Source organism: Indicator indicator, chromosome 35, assembly GCF_027791375.1.
Source record: "Indicator indicator isolate 239-I01 chromosome 35, UM_Iind_1.1, whole genome shotgun sequence".
Classification (NCBI taxonomy): Eukaryota; Metazoa; Chordata; class Aves; order Piciformes; family Indicatoridae; genus Indicator; species Indicator indicator.
Window position 1 is genome coordinate 6425995 of NC_072044.1, and position 27546 is coordinate 6453540.

The following is a 27546-nucleotide window of genomic DNA, read 5'->3' on the forward strand; positions in this document are numbered from 1 at the left end:
TGGTGATTAGGGCTTCATTTCCAACTCCTCAGATCTTTATCTCCTGCGGAGAACAGCATCCAGTAGAGGCTGGAGGCTGCACCCCACTACTGCTTCACGGTGAAAGCTTCAAAGAGATAAACAAGGGAAGCAATCAGCCCCTCCTGAATATCTGGGGCCGTGGGTGGGATTCCTGCTGTGCCTTTGAGACCTCTCCTGTTGGCAGCATGCTTGCACCAGGCATCAAGGCCCACTGGAGGGCTCTGCCACTGCTGTTGCCTGCTTTAAGCTGTACCTGAACTTCTTCAGACCTTCCCTACGATCTGGGTCTCCTTCTGGAGCTGCAGTACCACTGCCTCTGTCTGGGGCGAGCCAGCAGCTCTCAGCTTTGAGGGCAAGCCCTTGGTCTCTGTGCCTGGTGGCTCCTGAATATCAAATGTTCTCTTGGCTGAAACCTGTGACATGGGTCAGTCACTGCTGCTGTTCCCACGGTGCCTGTTTGCCTCACCACCATTTCTTCTTTCCTCCTGCACTGCAGTAGGTGTGAGGAAGCTGCAAGACCCTGGCCTTGGATAGATGTTGCTGGGCACGTGGCTGCTTCCTGGCTTGAGGGATCTTTGGCTTTGAGGATGCTGAGAGCCTGAGTTGATTCCCAAATGACCTTGGCATGAGGAATTGATCCTTCCCTGATCCCACCCTTTGGTCTCTCCCTTCCCCAGTGGCCTCTGCACTCTGCTGCTGTTGTTCAGGGCTGGTGGGGAAGCTGCCTCTGGACTGATTGTCAGAGCTGCTGCTTTCTGATTATTTTTCATCTGCTTTGTGTTTGGGGGGGCGAAAAAACTCCCAAACTCTACTCTGTGATTTTTCTCTTCTCTGTAATTAGATGTAGCAGTGATCAAAATATGTTGCCCTGCACTGCAAGCTTCTCCAGGCAGATGTTTCATCACCGGAGGAGAGATGACTTCATCCTTTACATTGGGGAAAATTAAGAGAGGAAAAAGAGGCAAAGGAGAATGGATTTCCTGTTGTGTGAATACATCTCACAAGGCTTCAGGGAGGGATGTGTGAGAAGAGAGCCAGGGCCAGGAGAGAGGGAGGGCAGATTGCTTTTACCATGTTGGCTTTCAGGTCTTGGGAAACACATTCCTTGGTTCTTCCTTTGCTGCAGGACCTGGGGATGGTGGCTGGGACCCACCCTGCTGCTTCCCTGCAGCCTCCTCTGGGGAAGGTTTCAGCACAGGGCAGGCTTCTAGCTTCATGTTTTGACCTTCTGGGACGCACACAGTCCCTCAGCTGCTGCCACACCTCTGCAGCTCATAAAGGAGCTCTTGGAGCAGGCAAGAAGGTTGCAGAGATGGCATAAAACCAAATCCCTGTCCTTTGGCATCTTGAAAACTTTGGTGCATGGTGCTTGGTGTTGCTGGTGTGGAGGAATTCAATGGACATCACAGAGTTACACAACAGCAGGGACGGGAAGGGACCTAGGAAGGTCATCTAGATCAAACCCCCTGCTAAAAGCTGGATCACCCAGGGATGGTGCTCAGCCTCTAATTGGGGAGATTGGTGTGCTCAGCACCTCAGCAGGCAGGGCTGATTTCAGACTTGGCTGCAGTATTGATTCCCACTTCATGTAGTGATGAGGATCTGCTTCCCTAATCAGGGAGGGAAGGATCATATTTTCCAACTGCTAGAAGGAAATGAGCTCTGCTGAACTGTGTTGGGGGTGGGGTGCAGCTGGGTGGTGCTGGCTTGGCTTCATTTTGGTCATCTCAGTGTGGACAGGAGCCTGTTGTGATCCCTTGGGTTGCAGGTCCTCATCTTGACTTCTCTTTCACACGCTGAGCTTTGGGAAGAGTGTCCAGCCTGGATTTTTATGTTGAGTCCTACCACAAATGTTGTTGTCTTTGAAGCCCCCAGGGCAGGGGATGGCTTTCCAGCCCTGTTGTATTGCAGAGATGTGGGGCAATGTCCATGGCAGCTCCTCAAAGTCCAGCTTTGCCCCTCCTCTTCCTCACCTAGAGCGTTATTGAGAGTTTATAAAGTCTCGTTCGTAGAATCACAGAATAGTTTGGGTTGGAAGGGATCTTAAAACTCTTCTAATTCCAATGACATCACCATGGGCAGGGACACCTCCCACCAGCCCAGGTTGCTCAGAGCCTCATCCAGCCTGGGCTTAAACACTTCCAGGGATGAGGTATCCACAGCTTCCCTGAGCAACCTGTTCCAGTGTCTCACCACCCTCACTCTATAAAGAACTTCTTCCTACTGCACTGCTCTAGTTCCCCTTGTCCTGTCACTTCCAGCCCTTGCCAAATGTCCCTCCCCCACTCTCCAGGTCCTGGAAGGCTGCTCTAAGTTGTCCCCAGATCCTTCTCCTCTCCAGAATGAACAGCCCTGACTCCCTCAGCCTCTTGTTGTAGGAGAGCTGCTCCAGCCCTCTGATCATCTTTGTCAGTCTCCTCTGGATCCTCTCCAACAGCTCCAGGTCTTTCCTGTGCTGGGCACCAGAACTGGGTGCTCCACCAGGCATGGTCTCACAAGAGAGACCCCTCCACAGGACAGGACCACCCCCATTCCCAGCCTGGACCTCCCAGAAGCGAGGGAGCAGCTTCTCCTCCTCTCTCTGAGCCTCCCTGGGCCAGGTGCTGGGCCCTGCCCGTCTGGCTGACTGCAAATTGTTTCTTGCTGGCTGCCTGGGTATAAGTGAACTCAATTTGCCTTTCAAAAGCAGCTAATAGTGGCATTAAAAAATCCATTTCCACTGGTGATTGAATTTGACGGCAGCTCAATCAATAAGCCAATGGAGGGCTCCCGGTACCCAGCGCCGTTACCGCGGCAACGCTGCCAGCCGGCACGGCCCAGTGCATCCCCCCTCAACCCGGGGTCACCAGCATTGTCCCCTGGCCCTGCACCCTGCCAGGGGCTGCCCCAGCCACCCACCATGGTGGGGAGGGAAGACCCTCCTGGTGCTCATGGTAGTGATGCTGGCCAGAATTGTCTTTATAGTCCTCTTTGCCACCATGGAGGGTGACAAATGCTTGACGGTAGCTGGACGTGGCCAGCCTGATGGGGACAAGCTCCTGAGGGGCTATGGTCACTTTGTGGTGGTGCTGGCACCGAGGGAATGGCTGCTTGGTGCAGTCCTTGGCTGGGCACCTGTCTGTGGCCAGGTCTCCTGAGGGGGATGTGGCAGTTTTATGGTGGTGCTGGCACTGAGGGAGTGGCAGCCTGGGGCTCTCCTGAGGACCAGAACTGTTCTGTTCCTGCACCTTTCCATCCCCAATCCCTCAGCTTCAGGGGAGCAGGCAGGAGGGAAAGCAACCAAAGCAGCTCTGGGCTGAGGGCAGCAGGGCTGGGGAGGGAGCTGGCAATGAGCTCTCCTGAGGGGCCAGTTTTTGTGTGGGGGAAAGATAATGAAGTGAAGAAATGGAGATTTCCTTTCTTTTTTTTTTTTTTTTGTCTGTTTTAATGTGGTTCATCCACATTTGATGCAAAATGAAGGTGGCACTTTGCTTCATGACAATCAGAGGGTTTTCTTTCAGCTGCTGTTTGCATTCCTGCTATTGTGGTGTAAAATGGAAATGAAATGGTTCAGTCAGGAGTTCTGCAAGTCTGAGTCCTTGTTTTTTTAATTATTTTTTTTCTCCTTTCCAAAGCAGTTTCCTGGGGGATTTTAATTAGAAGCTCTCCCTCTGCGTGCTCCACAGCAGCCCAGGCTCTTGCTGGCAGCACTGGGCTGACTCCCTGCCTGCTGACACTGCAGCCTCTTCCCTGGTGTGGGGCAGGGACCACACCTGCCTGCTGCCCTCCTGGCCCATCCCCATTGCTTTCCTGCAGCCCGAGGGGGGCTGCATGCAGAAAGGACTCAGCTGCTGTGCAGCACGTTGGTGTTTTCTCTGCAGGGAGTTTGCTGGAGGCTCCAGGCTGCTGTTGGCTGCCTTATTGCCACTCCAAAACGTACACAAACAACACGTTCTGCTCATTTCCATAGATTGATCTACACTGGAGGAAGGGAAAAAAATGAGTCTGTGCTGAGTCTGAGCTGAAAGAAGAGGCAAGGCAGACACCCTGGGCTTCACTGGAGCTGGCAGCTGGAGCTGACCCCCACTGAGGACTGAATGGGGTTGGACTTCTACTCACCTGAGTTAAATCCTAGCCCTTTGCATCTCTTTCTTGGCCATGCCTGCACCAGACACAGATGGTTTCTCAGGGCTGCCCTGGCCCAGGACAATGGCACTGCACTCATGTCCCTCTCCTTGGGGGAGCATGCTGAGTCCTGTGGGGCTGGTGCTGTGTCAGCTCAGCCCCTTCTCTCCTCTCCCAGTATGCTGGAGGCTGTGGCCCTCTGGCTGGAGGAGGCAGCAGTTTGCAGCCCTTCTGCTGAAGGCTCCCCTGCTCCTTGCAGAGGCAGGATGCCATTCCCATTCATTTCCCAGGCTGTTTCCACCACGTCTGGCTTTGCTGCTGCTGGTGGCTGAGGATAATTCTCTCTTCCCACGTTTGTGAGAAGAAACAAAACCTTTAACAATGGTGCTTGAGCAATCTGCAGAGCTCTGGAGCCAGCCTGGAGAGCCAAGGCTTTGTTTCCTGACAGGTACAGGGCTCCCCTAAACTGTAATTTCATTGTCACTGGGAGCTGACATCTCTTTTTTTTACACCCTGGAAGGAGCTGGCAGCAGGGCACAGCTCCAGTGCCTGGGGGAGCTGCTCTGGAGGGCACAGCCTGGGCTCTGCTCCTGCCCTGGTGATCCCAGGGCCTTGGAGGGACCCAGTCCTGCTTCTGGCTGCCCTGGTCAGTGGCTTGAGGCAAACTGCTGTGCCCCAGCTTTGTTACCCTTTTCTCCTCTCCCAGGGCAGTGTCCCTTGGTGCCGGCACCAACCCCTTGGCTGGGTGATGGAACCTCAGGGGGTCAGAAGCAGCTGAGGGGTGAAGCTGCCAGGAGTGGATGTAGAGAAGGAGTCCAAATGAGGATGTGGCTGCACAGGGGAGCAGCTGGCATGGCTCCCTGGAGTGTCCCTGCTCAGGTCATTGATGGGCTGCCTGCCCTTTTGGCTGATAATCCAAAACCTCTGCCCTGTCAGAGGTGTGTGGGGCTCCTGCACTGCTGTTGCCTGTAGCAGAGCTCTCAGGGAGACAAAGCAGCTGCCTGACCCCCAGGGAGCCCTGCCTGTGTCTGTCTGTGCTTTCTTTATGCTTTCAGAGCTGTGCTATGCCCTGCTAGAGAGCTCAGAGTGCCGTGAGGGCTCCTTCCCAGGCACAAAGCTGCCGAGGTGTGATGAGCAGAGGGGAGGGCGATGAGCTGCTGGTCAGCTCCTTGTGCTGCAGCAGCAGGAGGCTGGCCTGAGCCTTCCCAGCTTGCACGTCCTGCAAGAGTCACTTGGGAATGAACCTGCTGCTGCTGGTTCAGCTCCCGTGGGGTGATGGCTGCTGGACTGGGCTTGGGAGCAGGGAGAGCACCACCACAGCTAGAGCCTCTCTGCATGGCCAGGGACCCTCGGTGCTGGGTGCTGTGCCTAGAGCTGGGGGCAGTCTTTATGCCATAGATGAAGCAGCAGAGGAGAAATGATCCCTCAGAGGAAATGAGGGACCAAGACTAAATGATTTGCTGGAGCCGTGCAGGAGATGCAGCAACACTTGGGTGGCCTGCTCCAGGCAGTGATGGGAGTTGAGGTTTACAGTTTGTGATGAGGCTTGAACAAACATTGTCTAGAGGAGCTGGGGGGGAGGAAGCAGCGTTGCAGAGGGTGCTAGTGTGGAGCCCTGAACTAAATCCAGTCTCATTGGGTTGTGTCATGTTTTGGGCCAGGCCATCCCAGGCCAGAGGCTGTTAAAGCTGAGCACTGAGCTCAGGTCTGCCGATTCTGCTTAAGGAGACTCTGCTGCTGGGTGTTGGTGTTCCCAGCACTGCTGTCAGGCTCTGCTCAGGATGGCCTTGTGGTACAAGGGATAAATCCTGCCCTGATGCCAGCTGGCCTCGATCCATCACAGTCAGTGGGGACAGGGTACGTGTCTCCCAGCACAGGGGCTGCAGGAGCTGTGACTGTGGGTCCTGATGTTGCCTGAAAGAGGAGGAGGACATCCAGCACCCACCTGTGGTGCCAGCACCATGCCCCTTTGATCTGTGTGCATTTACAGCCCGGGATCAAAGTGGGCTTTGAGCCCTGACATGTGAAATGGTTTCCTGTCTCACCTGGCTCTGCAATCATCTCCAGCTTTTTCCCCTCTACAGTCACATGGAGCAAAGTTAAGTCGTGAGGGTAGCAGTAGCACAGACATAAATTAAAGAAATTAACATGGAAGGAGGGGAAGAAGTTCAGGGCTGAGCTGGCATTATGATTAATTACAGATTAGCTGCTCCCATGTCTGTGTGAGAGGGAAACTGTCCTCATTGCAGAGGCTGTGTGCATGCTGGTGTGGGGAAGCCTAAGGGAGGGCTGGGACAAGCTGCCAGAGGCAGGAATCAACCCTGGAAGCTTTTTCCTTCTGTCTTTCTCACTGCCACCCTTTGCTTTGGGCTTATCTGTGTGCAGAAGGGTTTCTGGGCTGTTAATAGAGCTTCAGAGAGAAATGAGCCCTGATGACTGTGCTCTGTCCCTCTCTCCCAGCCTTTCTACCTCAGTAATCTTTTAACACATTAGCCAATTTGAACCTCTTTTGAAAGAAGAATCAAGGTCATGGGGATGTGCTGTTTTGTATCTTGACTCAGGCTTTCTGCTGACAACAGATGAAGAGGACTCGGTCCCTGAGGTCGCTGGGACAGGAGCAGTTTTCCTGTACTAGAGTGGTTCTGCAGCCAGTCTGAAGGAGTACTGCCTGCTGCTGCTGGCCGTGGCTGTATCTCACAGCGATTGCTCACAGGGGTCTAAGAAACAAGATCATCCAGAAATAAGGTATTTTTTCCCCTCCTTTGTCTCTTTTTATTAGATTGCCCCTACCTCTACCATAATCTTTCCAACTGAAAACTGCTGACAACAGATCAAGCAGCCCTTGCCTTCTGCCCCCTTGTTTGTCAGATGAATGCCTCACTCCCAAGCCTCCTTCCCTGGGCTTGCAGCCTGCCCCTTTGTCAGCAGAGGCCTTGCAGAAGCCCAGAGAAGAGTCTGGGTTAGCACTTCCTCTGCCCCCCCCCCCCCCCCCCCCCCCCCCGGCCTTGCTGAGGAGAAAGAGCTCTTCCCAAAGTGTCTCATTCCTCCCTGGAACACATCAGTCCTTCAGCAAGTCCTTCATGCCCACATCCTGAGGGGCACACATGGAGGCTGATCTCCTCCTCTGTGTGCACACCTTGCAGGGACCTGCCAGGCAAGTGTTTAAGGCCAGGTTGGATGAGGCTCTGAGCAACCTGGGCTGGTGGGGGTGGAACTGGATGAGTTTTAAGGTCCCCTCCACCCAAAGCATTCTGTGAGCTGTGCAGCAGGACTGGCTGAGGCACTGCTCAGCTCGACCCCGCAGCAACAATTGTGCTGTTAATGGCAAGTTAAAGCAAACATTGCCGGGACCCTTTTCATCACCCTGACAGTCCTCGGGACTGTCTGGAGGAGGAGCGAGGAGGGCAGCTTCCAACGGGAGATGCTGGCAGTGTCACTGAGCCAGCCGCTGGCTGGGAGCCTTGCAGGGGCTGTGGCACCACTCGAAGATGCTGCTCTGCGTTGCAGCCCTGCTTGTCGCATCCGAATCGCTCCGAGCAGCCCCCGAAGCCCTGTGGCGGTATCTGAGCACCTTGCAAAGCTGTCCCCGGGAGGGGGGGTTTGAGTGCCTGGTTTTGATAGGGCATCACTGCTGCTTCTTAGCATGCACAGAATCGCGGGGCTGTGCCTGGCATCTGCCTTGGTGTGACGATCAAGGGACAGGAGCCAACCTGTTCTGCGAGCTGCACACGCACAGGGCTGCCTTTTTCACTTGATTGCTTTGGGGTTGGTGCGGGGGAGAGCATTGCTGTTGTTTCTGTTGGCTGTCCCCGGTTAAGCACCAGTTAAAGATGTGGTTCTCTTCCCATGCCCGCTCCTAATAACAGCAGGGGCGGGTCTGTTGTCTCGGAGAGGCTAAGCTCTAAAGCAATTTCCGTCTCTGCCTTTGTTTTCATCGCCCTGCAACGTGAGAGATCTGAGCAGCTGTCTTGGGTGCTTTGCTCAAAGTGGAGATCAAGCCCTAGTGAGAAGGGCAACTGGAAAGAGAGCTTAATTAATCTGGCCTTGGTTGGCCTTGTAAACAGGGGGAGAAATCTCTCTCAAACTGCTTGTTGCTCATTTAGTTGGTGAAAAGCTGCCTGATCTCACACTCAGTCTTCATCCAATCCCCCTTCCCACAAAGCTAATTGCCAGTAATTTGCCTGCACATCTCCAATGCCCTTCTCTTCCCGGCTGGCTTCACCAGCTGTGGGCCAAGGTGATGGAGGAGTGCACTTTTCATTTCTTTGGCTACAGAAGAGGCAGTAAAAGTCTGCTGATCAAGACCATTTATCTTGATAATCCCAGGAAGGTTCTTGTCTGAAGCAAGGAGAGGAACAGGGAGCAGAGGTGGTCGTGGAGAATGTCTCTGCTCTGCTCCCGATGTATTTACAGCACAGTCTAATTAAATGAGGGCTGGGGAGCTCAGATCCATTGATTTTCATCAGTGGCAACCTTGCTATGTTATCAGAAGTGAGTAATCCCTTCTCTGTAAAGCAGACATTGATAGATCAATAGGAGAGAACATGCTGTACCTCCTGGCAGCTCCATCAACCTTGGAGGGAGGGCTATCAAGGGCATCAGCATTCCTGTTCCCTTGCTTCCAAAGCTTCGTTGCTGCCTTCCCTGCAGTTGCTGCACCCTCTCTTCTCCATCACTGCTCCAAGCTGCTCATCAGGCCCTAGCCTGACATTCCTCATCTCCCTGGAAAAAGTTCTGGAATTTCCTTTCTGCCCCATGGGACAATGTGCTATTAACCTCCCTCTTGGCTTGGCTGTGCTCATTGCTGTGTTAGATCTCTCATTGTGGAGGGCACAGCACAGAACAGTGCCTGCAGAGAGGCTCTGGGAGACTTTGTTCTCTACAGCTCTCTGAAAGGAGGTTGGAGCCAGGTCAGGGCTGGTCTCTTCTTGCAAGGAAGAAGTGATAGGACAAGAGAAAATGACCTGAAATTGGGCCAGGAGAGGTTTAGGTTGGACATGAGGAACAATTTCTTCCCTGAAAAGGTTGTCAAGCCCTGCAACAGGCTGCCCAGGGCAGTGGTGGAGTCCCCAGCCCTGGAGGGGATGTAGATGTGTTGCTGAGGGCCATGGATTGGTGGTGAGCAGGCAGAGCTGGGTTAATGATTGGACTTAATGATCTTAAAGGTCTCTTCCAACCAAATTGATTCTATGATTCCAGCTCAAACCTGGGCAGTCTTTAGAAGGCAAAAGCTTGGCTCTTTGGATAAGACCCATGGATAAAAGGAGGGAAAGAAACTGTCCATGATGGGCCAAAGGCCTGAGACTCTGTTGGACCAGCTGAGTGGGACCCTGTATGTGCTCAGAGCTCTTTAGCAATGCCAAGGCTGGCAAGAGTGGAAGGCAGGGACTTTGTGCATGATTTGAACTTGTTCTGGCTTCTTCCTGGGGAAGGAGAGTGCAGATGTGAGCCTGAGAAAGGTTTGAGGAGCAGCGAATGGAGCTGGAGACCTGCTGGTGATGGTTAGTGAGCAGACTTAAGGAGCAGGTTGCTCTCAGAAGGTGGCAATCAGCAGAAGGTTTGCTGCCATTTAGCAGTAGATGCAGAGCCTGGCAGCAGCAGCAGGCACTGGGGACAGAGAGCAAAGGCAGTGGGGTGAGAAGAATTAAAAAGCATCAAAGCTGCTGGGAGCCCCTTGGAGCTCTGCTGTTGGGACTTGTGCTAACATGTTTGTTTGTTTGGAGATTTCACACAGTGCTGCTCCTGGCTGGGGAGTGAGAAGGAGTTGGGCTTGCTGCAAATTGTCCTGGTAGGAGAGAGTGGTGCTGTGGCCATCAGCTGCACGAGCAGCCACTTTGTTCTGCTCTCTAATCGCTTTGCCTGCACATAATTTGTGCCTAACACCACTACAAACACAGTGATGGCTCTTAACAGTCATATATAGCACAAATAATTCGAGGGTGAATGGGGAGCTGTCAGAAGGAAATGTTTAGCCTGTGAGCAGCTGAAGGTCATCTCACTACAACGCTGCCTCTTCTTCATGCTTGCAGTTAGGTATGAGAGCAAATTCTCTGTGCCAGGAGGTCTTGATGCTGTGTTTAGTACTGGGCTTTTCAGTTCAAGAGAGACAGGAAACTGCTGGAGAGAGTCCAGAGGAAGCTACAGAGATGCTGAGGGACCTGGAGCAGCTCTGTGAGGAGCAAAGGCTGAGAGCCTGGAGAAAAGCAGCCCCAGAGGGGATCTAATGAGTGCTCAGCAAGAGATAAAGGACCTCTGGGGGGCAAGACTCCTTTCAGTGGTGTCCAGGGACAGGACAAGGGGCAAGGGGCCCAAACTGGAACCCAGGAGATTCCATCTGAACAGGAGGAGAAGCTTCTGTGGTGTGAGGGTGCTGGAGATCTGGAGCAGGTTGCCCAGAGAGTTTGTGGAGTCTCCTCTGGAGAGCTTCCAAACCTCCCTGGACATTGTTTTATTCCTCTGGCAGAAGCTTTGAACATCACCTGTGGAACAGGGGGGTTGGCCTGGGTGATCTCTATAGATCCTTTCCAACCACACCATGCTGGAATTCTGGGATCTGTGTGGGTCGAACAGGCAGGAAAAGAGAGAGCACATGTGGCAGGAGCCCCTGGGATAGGAGTGTCTGCTTCCATCAGTGTTCATTTGGGGAAGCACAGAGCCCAGTTCTGTGCTGGGAAGTTTCTAGTGGGATTCACTTGATCAGTCCCTGCAGGTGTGACCTGAGGACAGGCTGCTGGCTGGCACAGTGTGGGTACTGCCTGGTGTTTCCCTGGCAGAGCACTGCCCTGCCTGCCTCTGCAGCAGGAAAGCACCTCACAGGCTTGGGCAGCTGGAGCTTCCCCTTTGCTTCAGGAGCAGTTAGTTGAGGCTTCCTTGCAGTTATAACAAATCATCAGCTCTGCCTCCCCTGGAGCCTGCAGCAGGCTGCCTGTCTCATGCTGTGGGTTGTGCTGGGGCTTGCTCTCCATAGCCCACAGCACAGACTCCTTTTCTATCTGACACTGCTTCCTCTCTTCTTGGAGCAGATTAATGAATTGCTGCAACCCAGGGGGTAGAGTCCCTGAGAAGCATCCAACCCCCTACAACTAATGGCTTTGGAGTGCTTTTGCTCTTGCACATCTTATCTTCCCACATTAGGCACAGGGAGTCAATGCCACACTCAGTGGAAAATCTTTACTGTGTGTCTCTGCAGAAGGTACAAGATGAGCCTGGAGTTGTTCTCTGCCTAAGAGACTTTTGTTTTTCCTCCCCTTGCTCTGAAACTTGCCAGCTGGGACTCTGCATCTGGTTCTCACTGGCACCTGTACTACCCATGCAGGGGTATGCTCCTGTTGCTTTACACAGCTCCTCCTCCCTAGCCTCTGCCTCTTGGCAGAGACCAAACATTCCTGGTAAGGCTGCAAATGTTAGGAGTGGAAATCCAGTCCTCTGCCTTGACTTGGCCATGGCTGACAAAGGAGGCTTTGGGGATGGACTCAATTTGGGAGTGCACTGGAACAGGTTGCTTAGATAAGTTGTGGAGGCTCCAAGCCCGGAAGAGCTTGAAAGCCAAGTTGGATGTGGCCTTGAGCAGCCTGGTCTGGTAGGAGATGTCCCTGCCCATGGCAGTGGGGCTGGAAATGGATGGTCTTTAAGGTCACTTCCAAACCAAACCATTCTGTGATTCTGTGGTGCTGAGGGACACGGATTAGCAGCAGTCATGGGATTGCAGCTCTAGGTGAGCCATTGAACATGGTGATCTCATCCAGCTCTGACAGGTCTGTGACTGATACAGTGGCACCTACAGAGCTGGAGGACTTTTTGGGAGGTGGGTGGGAAGGAGGCTCCCACTGGGGCTGAGTCTGGGGTGTTTCTGTGGAGCAGCATCTGGAGGTTCACTTCAAAAACCCCATGAAGTTCCTATGTGTCCTGTGCCCAGCCTGGATTTAGCACCACATCATAAGGCATCCTTGCGAGGCAGAAGGAGACAAGGGAGAACAGAGCACTGTGTGTGTGTGTGTAGAGCTTGACTGAAGCTTCAAACCCCCCCAGGATGTGTGGAGCTGCAATGGGACAGAACCCTCCCCACACACACTCCCCATGCTCTGTCCCTCGCTCCCACCTGTGCTTTGCAGGCAAAGCCTCTGGCAGGCTGAGGCTGTTTGTGTTGTGCTGGGTCCCCACGGACCCCTCTGGCTCCTCCTGGCCCTGCTGGCTGGCGCAGGGTGGGGGACGTGGCCAAATAGTGCTTCATGAGATGTGCTTGGTGAAGGTGAGGTATGGGAAGGGTGGATGTGGAGAGTGAGTAATTGGAGGCCAAGAGGCAAAAGTGTCTGCCAGAACAGGATTGATTTGAAGCTTTCCACTGGAGCACTTGCAGAAAAAAAAAAAATCAATGCTTATTCCCTGGGCTCAAGTGTGTGTTTACTGTATTCAGCAGGCAGCATTAAAAGTGAATTCCAGCAATTGCAATCACAGCTTTCTCCTTCGCTGCCATGCCCCTCGCCCTCCCCAGCCCCCCTACCCCCTTTGCTGCTGGCTTTCGTCACGTTCTGGAGCCCAAGCCAAAGCTAATGCAGTCAGACTACAAGCTGGCTCAGTGCAGCCCCCCTCCCCCTTCCCTTTCCATTGCCTCCAGAGCTTCTCCTGAGCACTGTCACACTCGATTCAGCTCTGAGCCTTGGTGAGGAGGTTGGGAGGTGCTGGGCACGGCTGGATGGCAGACAGCAGGCCAAGGCCTGTTGGTCCTGATGCCCCCTGAGCACAGCCTTTGATTTCCTCCTGAATGTGGGATCTCAGGCCTGGGGGGGCTGCAGGTGACTCAGGTGGGATGGTGATGAGGAGCTGGGAGGAAGCAGCCTGTGCAGTGCCTAGGGAGGGCACACTGCCTGCCAGCCTCCAGAGCAGGCAGCCCACCTGTCCTGCACCAACCTGGGCTCCCCGAGCCTGGGGGCACCCAGCCTGCTGCAGAGGGTGCCCATCACTCCCCATGAACTCTTCTGGCTGGTCCTAGCAGAGGGCACTGATGTCTGCACTCCGATCCTCTTCATTAGCCTTTAATTAACGTGGGGGTGGCACTGGTGCCAGTTGTGGGCAATGTGGAGGCAGGGGGTGTCCTGCCTGCTGCAGATAGCCTGTGGCTCACTGGGTGCTGGGGGCAGTGGTGTCCAGGACAGGCTCCATGACCAGGGTGATCAGGGCCAGCCTGAGTCAGACCCATGAAGTTGTTTGGGATTTTTTCCCTTTTTTTCCCCTTGCAGGGTGGTTGCAGCTGCAGGAGGAGCTGAAGCCTGCCCATCCCTGGGCATTCAGGAAGCAGTGGCAGCTCTGATGCGAGGTTCCTGCGTGGGGGGTCGGTGGTGTGTGAAGTGGAAAGAGCTCAACTTGACCTGCAGACCTCAGCCTGGGCTGGGGGGCAGCGGGGGGAGGCAAAACACACTTGGTGCTGCTTGTCAGGAGAGAGCTTTTGATCTGGAAGTTGCTGGTAGGGAAAATAAAATACAGGAAATGAAGAAGTGGTTGTTCTGCTCTGCTTTCCCGACTGGAATGGGTTTGGTTTGGGGATTTTTTGTTGTTTGTTTGCATGTGATCCTGTCTGGCACGAGACAAAGGGCTGCTGGCTGCACTCTGCTCTCTGTCTCTGTATTGATCCAGCTCCTCGGAGGTGTCTCCAGAAATGCCCAAGCCTGCTGCTTTTGGGTGCAACAAAAGCTTTTGATTATTTATTTTGTTTAATGCTTCTGCCAGCTTAATCCAAGAGCCCAAAGCTGCTTCCCACCCAGCACGTGGGCTGCCACTAGCAGGGCTTTCCAGGGTGTGCAGCCAAGAACCCTGCCCAGCCCTTCCTGCAAACCTGCCAGGAGAGATGGTCTGCAGCTCTAATCCTGCTCTGCACAGGCTGCTCTCTGCCTGCTCTGAAACCAGGCCCTGTCTGTCTCCTGGGGACAGGGGTGGTTGTGGATGCCAGCAGTGCCCCCACACAGCCTCTGTGAGCAGTACTGGCATCAGGGTTTGCTCTGCCTGCTGCTCTGAATCTGGCAGAACCTCAGAGGTGGATTTTGCTTCCCACCTGTGACTTGTTTGTGCAGCTGCCAGCAGCACCCAGGGCAGAAGGAAGCTCCTCACGTGTGAGTGTCTGGGTTTGTGAATACCCACAGAGGACTCTTGCAGCAGCAGCAGCGCTTCCCCAGCTCACTTTGATAAATGCACTTCAGAAACTGCCCTCTTGAGCTTTGGCTTCTGGGCTCTTGGCTGAGAGCAGGCATAGGGCTGGGCTGGGGGATAGCAGCTCTTGGCTCTGATCCTTCCTGCAGCATCCATCAGGGTATTTCAGCTCCATCCTCCTCCAATCCCATCTACTCTGTGCAGCTGGGACAGGAGCTGTGATGGGCTCAGCACCATGGACCCAGCTCTTGGTAGGCAGTTCAGGATCTCAGAGCTGCTCAGCAGAGATGCCCACAGTGGGAGACAGTTGGATGCATGTGGGCCCTGGTGGCCTTGGCTGTCCTCTTCTTGCGTGTGGTGGTAACAAGAGCAACACCTGCCCTCCATGAGGGCTTGGTGGTGTGACAGTGACAGTGTGCTGGGGGTAGGCATGGAGGGGGGTGAGGGTTTTAGGTGTTTTGTCCTTTTAGATTGGAAAGGAGTTACTGCTCTGAAGAACCACAGCTGGCCCAGCCTGGGATGTGTTCAGGGCATTGTGCCCCTCACTTGTAACTTGAAAAGCTGTGTGGGAAGAGGCTCTGGGCAGGAAAGGAGAGACCAGCGAGAGGCCAGAGTGTGCTGCTGTGGCAGCCAGAGCAAGTGCTGGTGGCTGTGAGCACTCAGCCTGCCCAGGACAGCCTGTGGACAAGCAGCTTTCAGAAGCGTTCAGCCTCTTGAATTTGCTCTAAGTCCTGAGTGCTTTGCAAGATCTGGCATGGAGCTCCAAGCCCAGAGCTTGAGGAAAATGATTTTCCTCTTGATTTTGAAGGACATTGAGCTGAGGGCCTAGGAAGCAGGCTCTGTGATGCCCTGCCACAAATGAATTCTGTGCTCTGTCTTCTTTGGAGATGTTTTAGAGGCAGCAGGTTCCTGCTGAGCTTTGGAATGAAGCTGTTGTGCCTATTTGCATGGAGAAAGCACTGAGCAGGCCTGGGCTGGGCTGGGCTGGGCTGGCTGTCTGCAGCCCCTTCTGCTCAGCTGGAGCCTAGGGGAGATGTTTTAACTTCCCCAGCTCTTCAGTTCTCCCTGCCCTCTGTGCTGGCTGTGAGCTATGAGTGTGGCTCCTCTGCCCTTGTGCCAGCCAGGGCTGGTGGCTGCAGGTCCTTGGTCCTACTGCTCCCACCAAGCCAGCTGCAGCTGCCAGCAGAGGACCTGGCTCCCTGTGTGCCATCTGCAAGGCAGCCAGGGGGGCTTGCATGGCAGGAGACCCCTTACAGGTGGCTGATCACAGCCAGCAGGATCAGCCCTTGGCTTTCAGATCCCAGCAGGACCAGAATGCTTGTGCAGAAGGCTTACAGACACAGGAGGGCTTTAAAGCCAATCTGCTGTGGAACTGCCAGGGCAAGAATGTCCACAGTAGCTCTTGGAAAACCTGTCCTCAGAGCTGGGCTGCTTTTGAAGGCCAATTAGTCAGCAGCGAAGCAGCTTTCATCCCCTGCAATGGTTTTAGCAATTTGTGGTTCACTTCTAATTCACCTGAAGCCAGGAGCATGTTTTCTGCTTGAGTTTTCCTGTGAGTCAGGCTGGGCTGCTGGCTGCTGCTGCTTCTCTGGGGTTGGGAATGTTCTGTCTGCTCCTGGCTGACTGCACAGGACACAGACTTCTGCTTTCTGCAAAGACTGCGACCCTCTGCTTGGGCTGCCTGGCTGCTGCAGATACAGGGTCCTGAGGATGGGTAGGGAAGCAGTGGGAAGGTTGCTGCCTTTCCTTCTCCCTTTCCCCTCACCCCTTTGATGTGTACTAAGGATTCCACTCCAGCAGCCCTGACAGCGATCAGACCTTAAACCAGAGCTCTCTGTGGTGGGGGATGTGCTCTGAGCAGATGTGAAAGATGCTGCAACCTAAACGGACAGGATGGGTAGAACAAGGATGAGAGGGAAGCCCAGGGACATCAGATCAGTGACAAACCCAGGATGTGACCCTGAGCTGTCTCAAATAAACTTTGCTTCCATCTGTCTGCTGTGGCCCAGATGCCAGCATGGTGATTTCTTGCTTATGCCTCGAGTCTGGGGCTGAGCTGGCTTCCCCCTGCTGCAGTTGTGGCCTCATTCAGTTTCAGGCAGAAGCAGCTCTTTAATAGTGCATGTGGCTGTGCTGCTGCAGCATGGCCACGCTGCCAGCACCACCAGAGTCCCCTTGGCCCTGCAGTGCAAAGAGATCTCGTTGCTGGAGGTGATTGAGTCACTGCTGCCAGCTTCAAGCACCCTCTGCATTCCTCACAGTTTCTCTCCTAACTTGCTCTTGCAGGGAGTGGATCTGCAGGGATCTGTCTGGGGACAAGGTGCTGGCAGAGTTGCCCTGCAGTGCCCAGGGCCGGGGGATGAGGATGGTGTGTTCCCTGTGACCCAAGGGCCACAGGACACTACTCTGCTTCCTCCTCATGGTTCCTTGTGTTCAGGGAGGGGATGGGACACAGCAGCACCTTGGCACAGGGCTCCTCCCTCTTGCTGGTGACAGCAGCAAACAAGAAGGGAGGAGCCCCCCAGAAGTCCTGGCAGCAGCACCCAGCAGGACAGGGAGGGCAGAGTGCACATCCCCCACTGTGAACACCACCTGGGCTTGCCACCCAGGGCCTGTCCTCAGGGAGTGCTCACCCATTCCCCTCCTGTGAGCAGGCTCCAGGCTTTGGTCCAGTTCCCAAGATATCTAAACCCACTCTTTCTTCCCAGGGAGAATCCCCATGGCAGCCCTTCCCAGTGCTGGGCAATGCCAGCCCTGCTCGTGCCAGCACAGGAGCTGCTGACCGTGCCAGGCCATGTGGAGAGGATCCCATCTGGGCTGGGATCTCTGCCTCGTGCTGGCTCTGTCCCTCCAGTTTGTTCCAGAGGATGTCAGAGCTGTGTTAAATAACTTTGCCTCTGGCACCTCTCCCCTGTATGGGCTGTAAGATGATGTCAGGGGCAGGAAAGGGGCTTGGGTGCAAAACCAAAGCAGCACCCTGGGATGGGCACTCACTAGAGGGGCAGAGTGGCACGTGGAACACCTGTGAATCCCCAGGCTGTTGGAGCAGTGCAGGGCTTCCTTCTTGTGTTTTAATGCTCTCTTTATTTTGCAGATGGTGCTAAACTCTTCCAGGTGGGCAGCACAACCTGAGCCACCCCTCAGCAGGCACTGTGGGAGGAGGGCAGCCCTTTGGGGAACGTCTCAAAGCTGAGGCCTGGATCCTGGCAGCTCTGTGGCTTTGTCTCTGGATGTTGATATTTATATTTATTCTTGGGACTTGCTGGGCGTGGGAGTGTGTAGGAGGAAACCTCCGGCAGGGAAAAGCCCTGACTGAGGCTCTAGTGGTAGCTGGGTCAGGAGGGTCCCTGTGGAGCACAGGAGTGGTGGCTATGGAGTGAGAATCGGAGAATCAGGGAATGGGTTGGGTTGGAACAGCCTCATCTCTCCCATTCCCCACAGGGGAGTGTCTCCAGCCCTCTGATCACCTTTGTGACCTCCTCTGGACCCTCTCCAACAGTGAGGCACTGCTCCTGCTCAGTGTGTCAGTGATGGTGGATCCCCCAACCCCAGCTCTCCTTGGTATCAACACTGGTGCCTGGATTTTGTCTTGCCTCTGCGCCTCCCTTGCTTGAAGCCTCGGAAGCCTGCTCGGTGTCTGTGGCTGCTGTCAGGCTGCTGGGAGCAGCCTTCCCAATTAGTCTCCAAGGGCCACCTGCCTGCCTCAGCAGCCTCCGGTTCTGCTGTGCCTCTGTGTCAGCCTGCTAGGGATTGGGCCAAGAAAGATTCCAGGCTGCTTGTTATGGATTTGAATTGCAGTGGTGGAAGAGATTTAGGAGCACCTGAAAATCTTATCCTTAGGCTTTTTTTTCCTTAAGCATGAAATAGTTGTTGGAAGGTTGCAGCAGCTTTGGCAAGAGATGATTTGATTCCTGGCTTTTCTTTCCTCCTTGCTGCTGGGTTTCTTCCCCTGGAAGCATTCATGCAGAGATGTCCCTCGTCTGAGGCTGGATTGATGGCTCTGGGACAATCAGTTGTGTTCTGCTGCTCTTCCTGTTCCAAAGGCAGCAGAACTGGGACCTTGAAGTGCGTTCAGTACTTACCTGAGGGTGGTCAGGGTGCTCATTAGCACACTTGTTTGCACATCATTAACACACTTGTTTGCACATATTTAAGGTGGAAAGAAATCCATTGTCCTTGCATTTTTAAGTTGATCACCACTCAATAGAACAAATGGATCTGGAAATTAGAGCAGAGCTGGACTGGAAGCTCTGAACATTCACCTTCTAGCCCCGAAGGTCCCCAGCACACGGAGAGGGAACAGCAGCTCAGGTTTATGATGCCCTCCAACCTGTAGGATGGATGGGATCTGGAGGCAGCCCTCAAACAGGCCACTTGAAACCTTCTGCTCTATGCTGGAAAGAAAACCCAAAGGCTAGGTCAGAGTGTTCACTTCCAGGTCACACAGAAAGAGAAACAGCTCAAGAGGTCCTAAATGATGTCTCCCAGAACATGGAGGCAACTTGCTGCTAAAAATCAGAGGCAGTGGTGCAGGAGTGGCTTTGCCTAAATGCAAGAGCCTCAGCAGGTGGTTGCAAGGTGAGCAGTGTGGGAGATGCCCTGGGGGTGCTCTGGCCCAGAGCTGGGTACAGATAGGAGCCAGGATGAGTCTCTATTTCCCCCTCCACACCTTCAGTCCAGGCAATAAGCCAGTGAAGGGCTGAGGGTCTGTGCTGGGATATTTTTATTGTGTGTAGAGCAGCTTGGGCAGGAGAGAAGATGCTGGGCAGCTGCAGGCTCGTTAGGAGATCGTTATCGTTACTCACCTGCTGTGTCTGTCTGTCTCTAAATAGCATTCAGCTGTCAGCCAATTTATTCACCTTCCCCTCTTCCCATCAGCAGGGCACACCACCAGCTTGCCCAGGCTCCCAGCCCCTCTGCACCTCCCCACTCTCCCGGTGGCAGTGGGCTGTGTGTGATGGGCACTTGAGGAGTGGGAAGCCAGGCTGTGCCCTGCTTCAACCCGTCCTGTGCTGGCAAGGGAAGCTCAGGTTGTGGTGCTCTGAAGCTTTGAAATGCAATGGGACTGACCAGTCAGGGAGTGTCCCCCCCGACCGGCAGCCTGCTGCTGGCCTGAGCCTCCCCTCGGCGCTGGGGAGCAGCTGTGGCTGTGCTCCTCAGGGAAGGTGATTAGAATGAGGGAGCTGAAGGGTTTGTTTTGCACTTTTTACAGCCTCTAACCCCATTAGTCAGGTCATTTGGAGTCCAGGGAGGACTGTTTCTTGACAGAAAAGATTGCAAATTGTTTGAGTTCCATTAAGTTGTTAATTAAAAGGAAGAGGAGAAAAAAATAAATAAGGAGAGAAGGAGAAGAAGCAGTGGAGTTGTCTGAGAGTTTGGAAGGGAAATTAAAGCCTCTTGGGTAGTTTCCACTGATGGATTCATGCTCCTTGCCTTGCTGGCTCTGTGTTCCTGATCCTCAGAAGTGCTTGCCTGACTCACTGCCACCCCATTGGGGGAACACTGAATGTCTTGGCTGAGGCTCCACAGGGTCTGCAGCAGGTCACGGGGCTGAGCAGAGAGGTCTGCAGCAGCCCAAGGCTTGTCACAGGGGCAGTAACTCATCAGTGAGGCAGCAATGTGCCCTCGTGGCCAAGAAGGCCACAGTGGTCTCCTGGGGTACCAGGAGAGTGTGGCCAGCAGGTCAAGGGAGCTGCTCCTCCCCCTCTGCTCTGCTCTGGTGAGGCCACATCTGGAATATTGTGTCCAGTTCTGGGCTTCCCAGTTCAAGAGGGACAGGGAACTGCTGGAGGGAGTCCAGAGGAGGCTACAGAGATGCTGAGGGGCCTGGAGCAGCTCTGTGAGGAGCCCTGGAGCAGGCTGCCTGGAGAGGTTGTGGAGTCTCCTTCTCTGGAGACTTTCAAGTCCCACCTGGATGCATTCCTCTGTGCCCTGCCCTGGGTCACCCTGCTGGAGCAGGGCGGTTGGACTCGATCCCCAGAGGTCCCTTCCAATCTCTCCCATTCTATGATTCTGGGTGAGGAGGAAGCAGCCAGCCCAAGTTTGGAGGGCCCAATCCTGCGGCTGGAAAGGTGAGCTGGTGCTGGTGTGGGTGAACTACATGGCCCTGCAGCAAAGCTTTGCTGTTAGAGCTTCCTGAGCTCTCTGGTGCCCAAAGCCCTTGGTGTGCTTCCTTATTTTGTGGCACTGTTCCACAGCCTGTGCTGTGCCTGTCTGGGAAGCTGGGCACCTCCTTATCAGCTGTTCCTTCACACTGTCTCAGAACCCTTCTGCTAAGAGCCTTTTGTCCCCTAATAAACTGATAAGCTCCTGGTAATGCAGCAATGGCTGATATCAGGGCAGCCCTGGCTCCCTCCTGCACAGATAAGGAAGCTCTCTGCTAGCGGGCACTGGGTGATACAGCAGCAGCCTGCACAATGCTGAGCCCCCTGTCAGCAAGAAAGGCCTCATCCAGCACACCCCTGGCTTCTGCTCAGAGAGGGGATGGGACTTGGTTACAGAGCAATGAGCATGGACTTGTCACAGCATCACAGAATCCTTCTGGCTGCAAAGGACCTTCAAGATCATGGAGTCCAAACAACCTCCAGCTCTGCTGAGGCTGGGGCTAAACTATGGCCCTCAGCACCACATCTCTGTGACTTCAAAACATCTCCAGGGATGGGGATTCAGCCATCTCCCTGGGCAGCCTGGGCCAGGCTTTGAGAACCCTTTCAGGGAAGAACTTTCCTCTCGTATCCAACTGAAACCGCCCCTGGTACAACTTGAGGCCATCTCCTCCTGTCTGTAGAGAGGAGCAGAATCCCAGCCCAGACTGGAAAGGATCTCCTGTGAATTCCAGGTGCTGCAGTGCAAGCAGTCCCTGTCCCAGGGCTGGTGGCCACTTGGCTCGTGGGGGGAGCAAAGCCAGCTCCAGGCTTCTTGCAGCCAGGACCAGCACAGGGCAAGAGGCTGAACCACAGCTTCGCTTCTGCCTGGGGCCACTTACCTGTGGGAGGGGGAAGGAGGCAGCTCAGACAAGAGGCCACCGGTGCCTTTCCAGCCCACAGGCACACCTCAGAGCCATTCCACTTGCCAAGTGCCAGAGAGGAAGGAAAGCAGAGTTCCATTCCCTGTTTCTGTGATCTTTTTGGCATTCTCCTGGGGGCAGCCTGATCTTCAGCCTGCTGTGGCCACAGCCCTTCTTTGGCAGGATCTGGGCTGGTTCTTGTTTCTTACAGTGGAAAACAACTCATTAGCATGAGGTGTGCTGCAGCCCTGGAGACTCTCCTGTTCTGCTCCTCCTGCACAGCACAGGGCTGCAATGGCTGAATGGCTTTCTGCTGGCACTCAGCAATGCTCTGGGCTCACCTCTCTGTCCTCCTCCTCTTCTGCTCCTGTGTTTCGGGGTTAACCCTGGCTGCTCCCTGCCTTTGATACAGGGTTAGAGCTGGGGGCATAGAATCAAAAGCAGGATCAATCTCCCCCCTGCTCTCTCCCCTTAATTGTGTGCATCTATGTATCCGTTTTACTGCTGCTGGAGCCAGTGGGCTCAGCCCAGCAACCTGCTGTGTGGGAACTGGAGATGAAGTACCCAGAAGATGCTGACAGCCTGCTCACCAGGGCTTGATCAATCAGTTTGTAATAGAAAAATGGCTCTGGCTCTGAAAGGGAAAGGGAAGCAAAGGATTTGATTAAAAGTGAGGCAGTGGCTGGTTGGAGGGGACATCTCTTGGAGGCAGATGAATCATCAGGGAGTTACAGAGAGGAGTTTTGGAGAGGGAGAGCTGGGGGATCTCCCCCACCCTCGGGCTGAGGAGCAGTGCTGCACATCATTGAGGCTGGCCTGGCTCTTGCTGCTCTTTTCCTGGTGGAGGTCTTGGGATAAGAGAGGCAAAGCTGTGGATGGAGATGGCCCAGGGGCTGTGAGCAGAGCCAGGGCTGGGCCTGCAGCACAACCGAGCAGGTCACACAGGAACCTGTCCAGATGGGTTTTGAAAGTCTCCAGAGGAGACTCTGCACCCTTGTAGCCTCTGCTGGATGCTCTTCAGCAGTTTCCTGTCCCTCTTGAATTGGGAAGCCCAGGACTGTACACAGTACTCTAGATGTGGCCTCACCAGGGCACAGCAGAGGGAGAGGATGGTCAGGTCCAGGATGTCTTGGCTTGGCTGCAGGTCCCTGCTCATGAGCGCTTGAGGATGGAGCTGTGCTGGGCTCCTCCAGGTGCGGGCAGGCTGGCTCCTGCCCTGCTGGCGTTTGATGTGGGCAAACAGGCACTAAATAATCGGCAGCCTATCGATCCAAGGTCAGCTATGCCAAGGTGTGATCGATAGGAAGGGACAGCTGAGTGATTCTGTAATGAAGTGCCCTCAGCTCAGCAGATCTGGGGGAGAGCGAGGGTAGGGGAGATTAAATCCTGCTGCCATCGACAGCTCATCAGGCAAAAGATGTATTGGTGAGGAAAAACAGAGTGTTCTGAGCCCTGATGGGAGGAATGGAGCTGCTGGGAACTGTTTGTGCTCTTTGGGGGAACATCAGCCAGGAGAGCAGCTCTGCTGCCTCCTGCCACTGGCTGCCAGGGAACTTCCCAAGCAGGGGCAAAGCCTCCAGCACCTTTGAAGGGATTAAGGAATTAGGGAGGGAATTTGCCAGGGCTGCTGCTGCAGCCCAGTGTGAGGCTGGGCTGATGTGGATCTGGCTGTGCCATGCTAAACCCCAGCTGCCACCCCTGTCCTTCCCAGCCTGATGGGCTGTGACAGGCGGTAAAGGGCATCACACCATGACCCTGCAGTGCCTGGGCTGCCCTGGAGCCTGCAAAGAGAGAGAGAGAAAAACTGGGAAGCACCAGGGAGGTTCCAGGACTTGTCCCCATCCCCAGGTATGGAGGGAGGGAGAGGCAGTCTCTGGATGATGTCAGGATCTGGTGGGATCATTTTAAGGGCAGCCGAGATGGTCAGGAGCAGCTGAGAGGCCTGGGGTTGTTCAGTCTGGAGAAGAGGAGGCTGAGGGGAGACCTTAAACCCCAAACTAGTTCTGTGATTTTATGCTGCTGAAGCACAGAAATAAAAGGTTGAGGGTTAGATCCTCATCTCCAGGCTGCCCTGCCCACCTCTTAAACCCTGCTTGGCTCTAACCTTGCAGCAGGGAGGAGAAAAAGTAAGACCTAAACCTGCCCACACCCCAGGGGGACAGCAGCCCTCTGCCACCTCCTCCACCTGTTTTGTTCCAAGACAAACTTTGTGCTGTGATCCACAGGCTGCTTTATGGAGCTCTGTTTCCCCCCAGCCGAACTGCAGAGAGAAGCTGGCAGCAGAGGCTCTGGCAGGCAGTGGGACGGCAGCAGGCGGCCGGCAGGGCCCCCGGGGGTTTATTGCCCTGCCCAGCACCTACATCACGGTGACAAGGACATGATTACAGATCGGCCCCGGCAGGAGGAAGCGCCCAGCACCTCCTAAATGTGTCAGCATGATTTGAGAGGTCTGGGCTCAGCTGAACTGCTCAGGCATTAGATTTGAGACTCCAATCACAGCGGCATCCGGAGGATCGATGGCTGCGCACCTCGGAGCGGCTGCCGGCAAGGTGAGGAGCCCTGGGTGCCAGGAAGGACCTGAAGTTGATGGATGAGTTGGGTTTGGGGTTTCTCACTTCCCCTTCTTGTTGGGAAGAGGAAATCTTGCGGGCAGGCTGTGTCTCAGAACTTCCATCCTCCCTCCAGCCTGTTGCAGCAGTCAGGAGCTGCCTGTGGGTACTCTGTGACCCTGCAAAGCCAGGTTGGGAGAATGGGGGCTGCTCAGCCTGGAGAAGAGAAGGCTCCAGGGAGACCTTGGAGCTACATTGCAATATCTGAAAGGGACCTACAGGAAGGTAGGGGAGGGACTGTTCAGAAGGGCCTGTGGGGACAGGACGAGGGGCAGTCGTTTGAACCTGGAGCAGGGCAGAGTTAGGTTGGCCATCAGGAGGAAGTTCTGCACAGTGAGGGTGGAGAGACTCTGGGACAGACTGCCCAGGGATGTGGTTGAGGTCCCATCCCTGGAGACATTTAAGATCAGACTGGATGTGGCCCTGGGCAGTCTGCTGTAGTTGGAGTGTCCCTGCTGAGTGCAGGGTGTTGGACAAGATGCCCTTGGAGGGTCCCTTCCACCCCAGTGCAGTCTGTGCCTCTGTTGCACAGGAAGGGCTCTCAGTTTCTCTGGTAGTTCCAAGTCTTGGATCCAAACACACTGACAACAAAGAGCTGCTGGGAAATAAACCAAGCATCTGCCAACTGTGCTCCATCTGATGGCAAACACAGATGGCTGCTGGCACAGGGAGCATGGCATCATGGTGGCAGAATCATAGAATCCTTTGGTTTGGAAGAAACCTTTAAGCTCATTGAGTCCAGCCCTTGGTGCAGGTTGTTCGTTCTCTGGCCTGAGATTCAACATGGGAGGGAGTGGCTAGAGCTGTGATCCAGGCCCTTGGGTGGGTTCCTTCTGAAGCTGTGTGAGGTGGGGCTGCCCAGCTTTAGGCACTGGGAGAGCTGCCCTTGGGGTTTTTTTTGTTCCTGGGAGGAACAAACCCCAGAAAATCCTTGGACAAACTAAGCTGAGCTTTGCACCTGTTCCTTGCAGTGAGCTTATTGCAGATTGTGAGGTTCCTGGAGTTCTTACCCCTCCAGATCTAACTCCTGGCATTGGGCACAAGGGACTTCCTAATGACTGATGAACAGTTAATTAAAATACTCATTGATTACTCATTAGCTCTGCATGCTTCAGGGCAGCTTCCTTTCCATCTTCTGCAGCAGGACCTCTTGCCCTCTTTCACAGAGCCACAGATTGCATTGGGGTGGAAGGGACCCCCAAAGGTCACCTTGTCCAACCCCCCTGCAGTCACAGGGACAGCTCCAGCTAGAGCAAGCTGCCCAGGGCCACATCCAATCTGATCTTGAATGGCTCCAGGGACAGGACCTCAGCCCCATCCCTCGGCAACTTTCTCACCTCCCATCTCCAAGATGGGCAAAGGCCCAAACCTCCTCCATGCTCCTTCTTGCTTCTCCTCATCCCCTTCCATCCTTGCCATGTCCTTGGGCTCAGGGCCTCCCCTCCTCCCCAGTGAGGGTTTCCCACATGCAAGCTCCTGCGTGCCTGCAGGTTGTGCAGCCCAGCCCAGCCTTTCACCCCATCCCTTTGACATGACAAATGAATTTCCCTGCTGTGGAAGTTCTGCTCTGACTCCCTGGAGCCTCCTGTCGTGTCTCACAACCCATCCCTGGATCAGGCAGTGCTGAGCTTGGTGTCTGGAGCTGCTCCCTCTGCTCTGCCAGCCCCCATTACCCAGTGCAACTTAAGGGGAAAACACCTGCAAACAAATTGAATGTTTCTAAGTGCAAATTGGATTTTCAATTGCTCAGGATTTAAAGTGGCACTGCAGCACAATAACATTATTTTTAGGTCAAGTGTCTCTGGAATACAAATTTTATTTCTCTTTGGGCTGGCCCTGGAGGCGTGCATGGTGCAGGGAGCTTGAGGGAGCTGGCAAGAGGCACCTGGCTCAGGTGGTTTGGGGACACAGAGTGGAAGGCTGGAAGGTTTTAGTTGGCTGCTGATGGTGTAGAAAGCAGGCAGGTCCCAGGAGGCTGCTTGTGTTGGGATGTCTTGGATTGCTGTCTGCAGACAGTCAGGGGATGGACCTCACACCTGTACTGCTGCCCTCGGCTACTTCCAGAGGCCTCATTGCCCTCTGCAACTCCCTGAAAGGAGGCTGGAGCCAGGTGGGGGTTGCTCTGTTCTCCTTAGTGACAGGACAAGAACAAATGGCCTGAAATTGTGCCAGGAGAGGCTTAGGTTGGACATGAGGAACAATTACTTTCCTGCCAAGACTGGTCAGGGATTGGAACAGGCTGCCCAGAGAGGTGGTGGAGTCCCCATCCCTGGAGGTGTTCCAGAAGCCTGTGGCCATGGCACCTGGGGCCATGGTTTGGTGGCTGTGGTGGTGCTGGGCTGCTGGTTGGATGATCTCGGAGGGCTTCTCCAAGCAGAACAATTTCATGGCTCCAAGTGCCTGTGCACAGCACCTCTCCTGTTCAAAGAGATCAGATGATCCTCAGCTTCTGTAAGGACCTGGGCCTGATGGATTTGAACCGATGGATGCCACAGCTGCAGCTCCTGGCAGGCTCTGAGCAGAGCTCAGCAGCACTTCCTCGCTGCTTGCTCTGTTCTGCACTCTTCACTGGCACTGAAGCACCCTGCTGGGGCTGGCTGGGCACTGGGCAGGCGCCGCGGGGGCAGGGCTGTGCTCTTTGCTGACATTTACAGCCGGAGCCAGTGCCTGCTGCCCTTGCTTGCTGCTCTGCCGTCCGTCAATCACCATCAGGGTTACAGCAAGGATCTGCCAGCCGCGGGGGTGTGCCAGGCAGGGGGCACCGCGGGGTCTTCAGCGCTGATGTGCCACCTCTGAACTGCTCTGGGGAGGGCACATCCAGGTCTAGGCGGCACTGCCAGGTCCCCTGTCCTCAGCACCCTCAGCTGTAGGTTACTTCTTCACTTGCAGCTTATTTATTTGCTCTGCTCATTCCCCGGCCCCCAGCAAACACCCCCTCGTCTTCTGGGGAGCATGAGGCTTCAGAGGAGGTTTCAAGCAGTGAAATTTGGGGCAGTTTGCATCCTCACAGGTCCGTGTAACAGGAGCCATCAGCGACGAAAGGCTCAGCAGGAAAACAAATGAAGACAAAGCAGCCTCGGGTTCCGCTGCTTGCCCTTTGTAAGGAATTAGATGAATACATCCCCGAGCCTCTGTGTGCTGGAACGAGCTGGAGCTCCAGCAACGCCTCGCTGGGGTGAAGGCAGGCGGCAGGAGCTGCTCCAGCTCCCTTCTCATGCAGGGAGTCAGCACTTGGATTGATCTCCCAGCAGAGAGATGCAAACACAGCAGCTGGGGTCTCTGATTCTTTGCCACTGGGAAATGAAGGGCAGGGATGATTCCCTGGCACCTGGCTGCAGCTCTGTGGGGTGGTGCCACTGGCACTGCAGATGCCCAGCTAAAGGTCAACCTTGGAAGGGGAAGGTTTGGCTGTGGAGGCTGCTGGAGGTGCTGCTGCCCCCTTGGCCGAGCTGTGCTTCTGCAGGGGCTGGTTTGGGTGTTTGAGGCTTGGCTGGGGTTTGAGAGTGAGCTGGAAGCCATAGAATCATGGAATGGTTTGTGCTGGAGATGCTTTCTGAGAGCATCCAGTCCAACATCAACCCAACCCCACCATGGCCACCAAACCATTGCCCCAGGTGCCGTGGCCACAGGTTTCTGGAACACCTTCAGGGATGGGGACTCCACCAC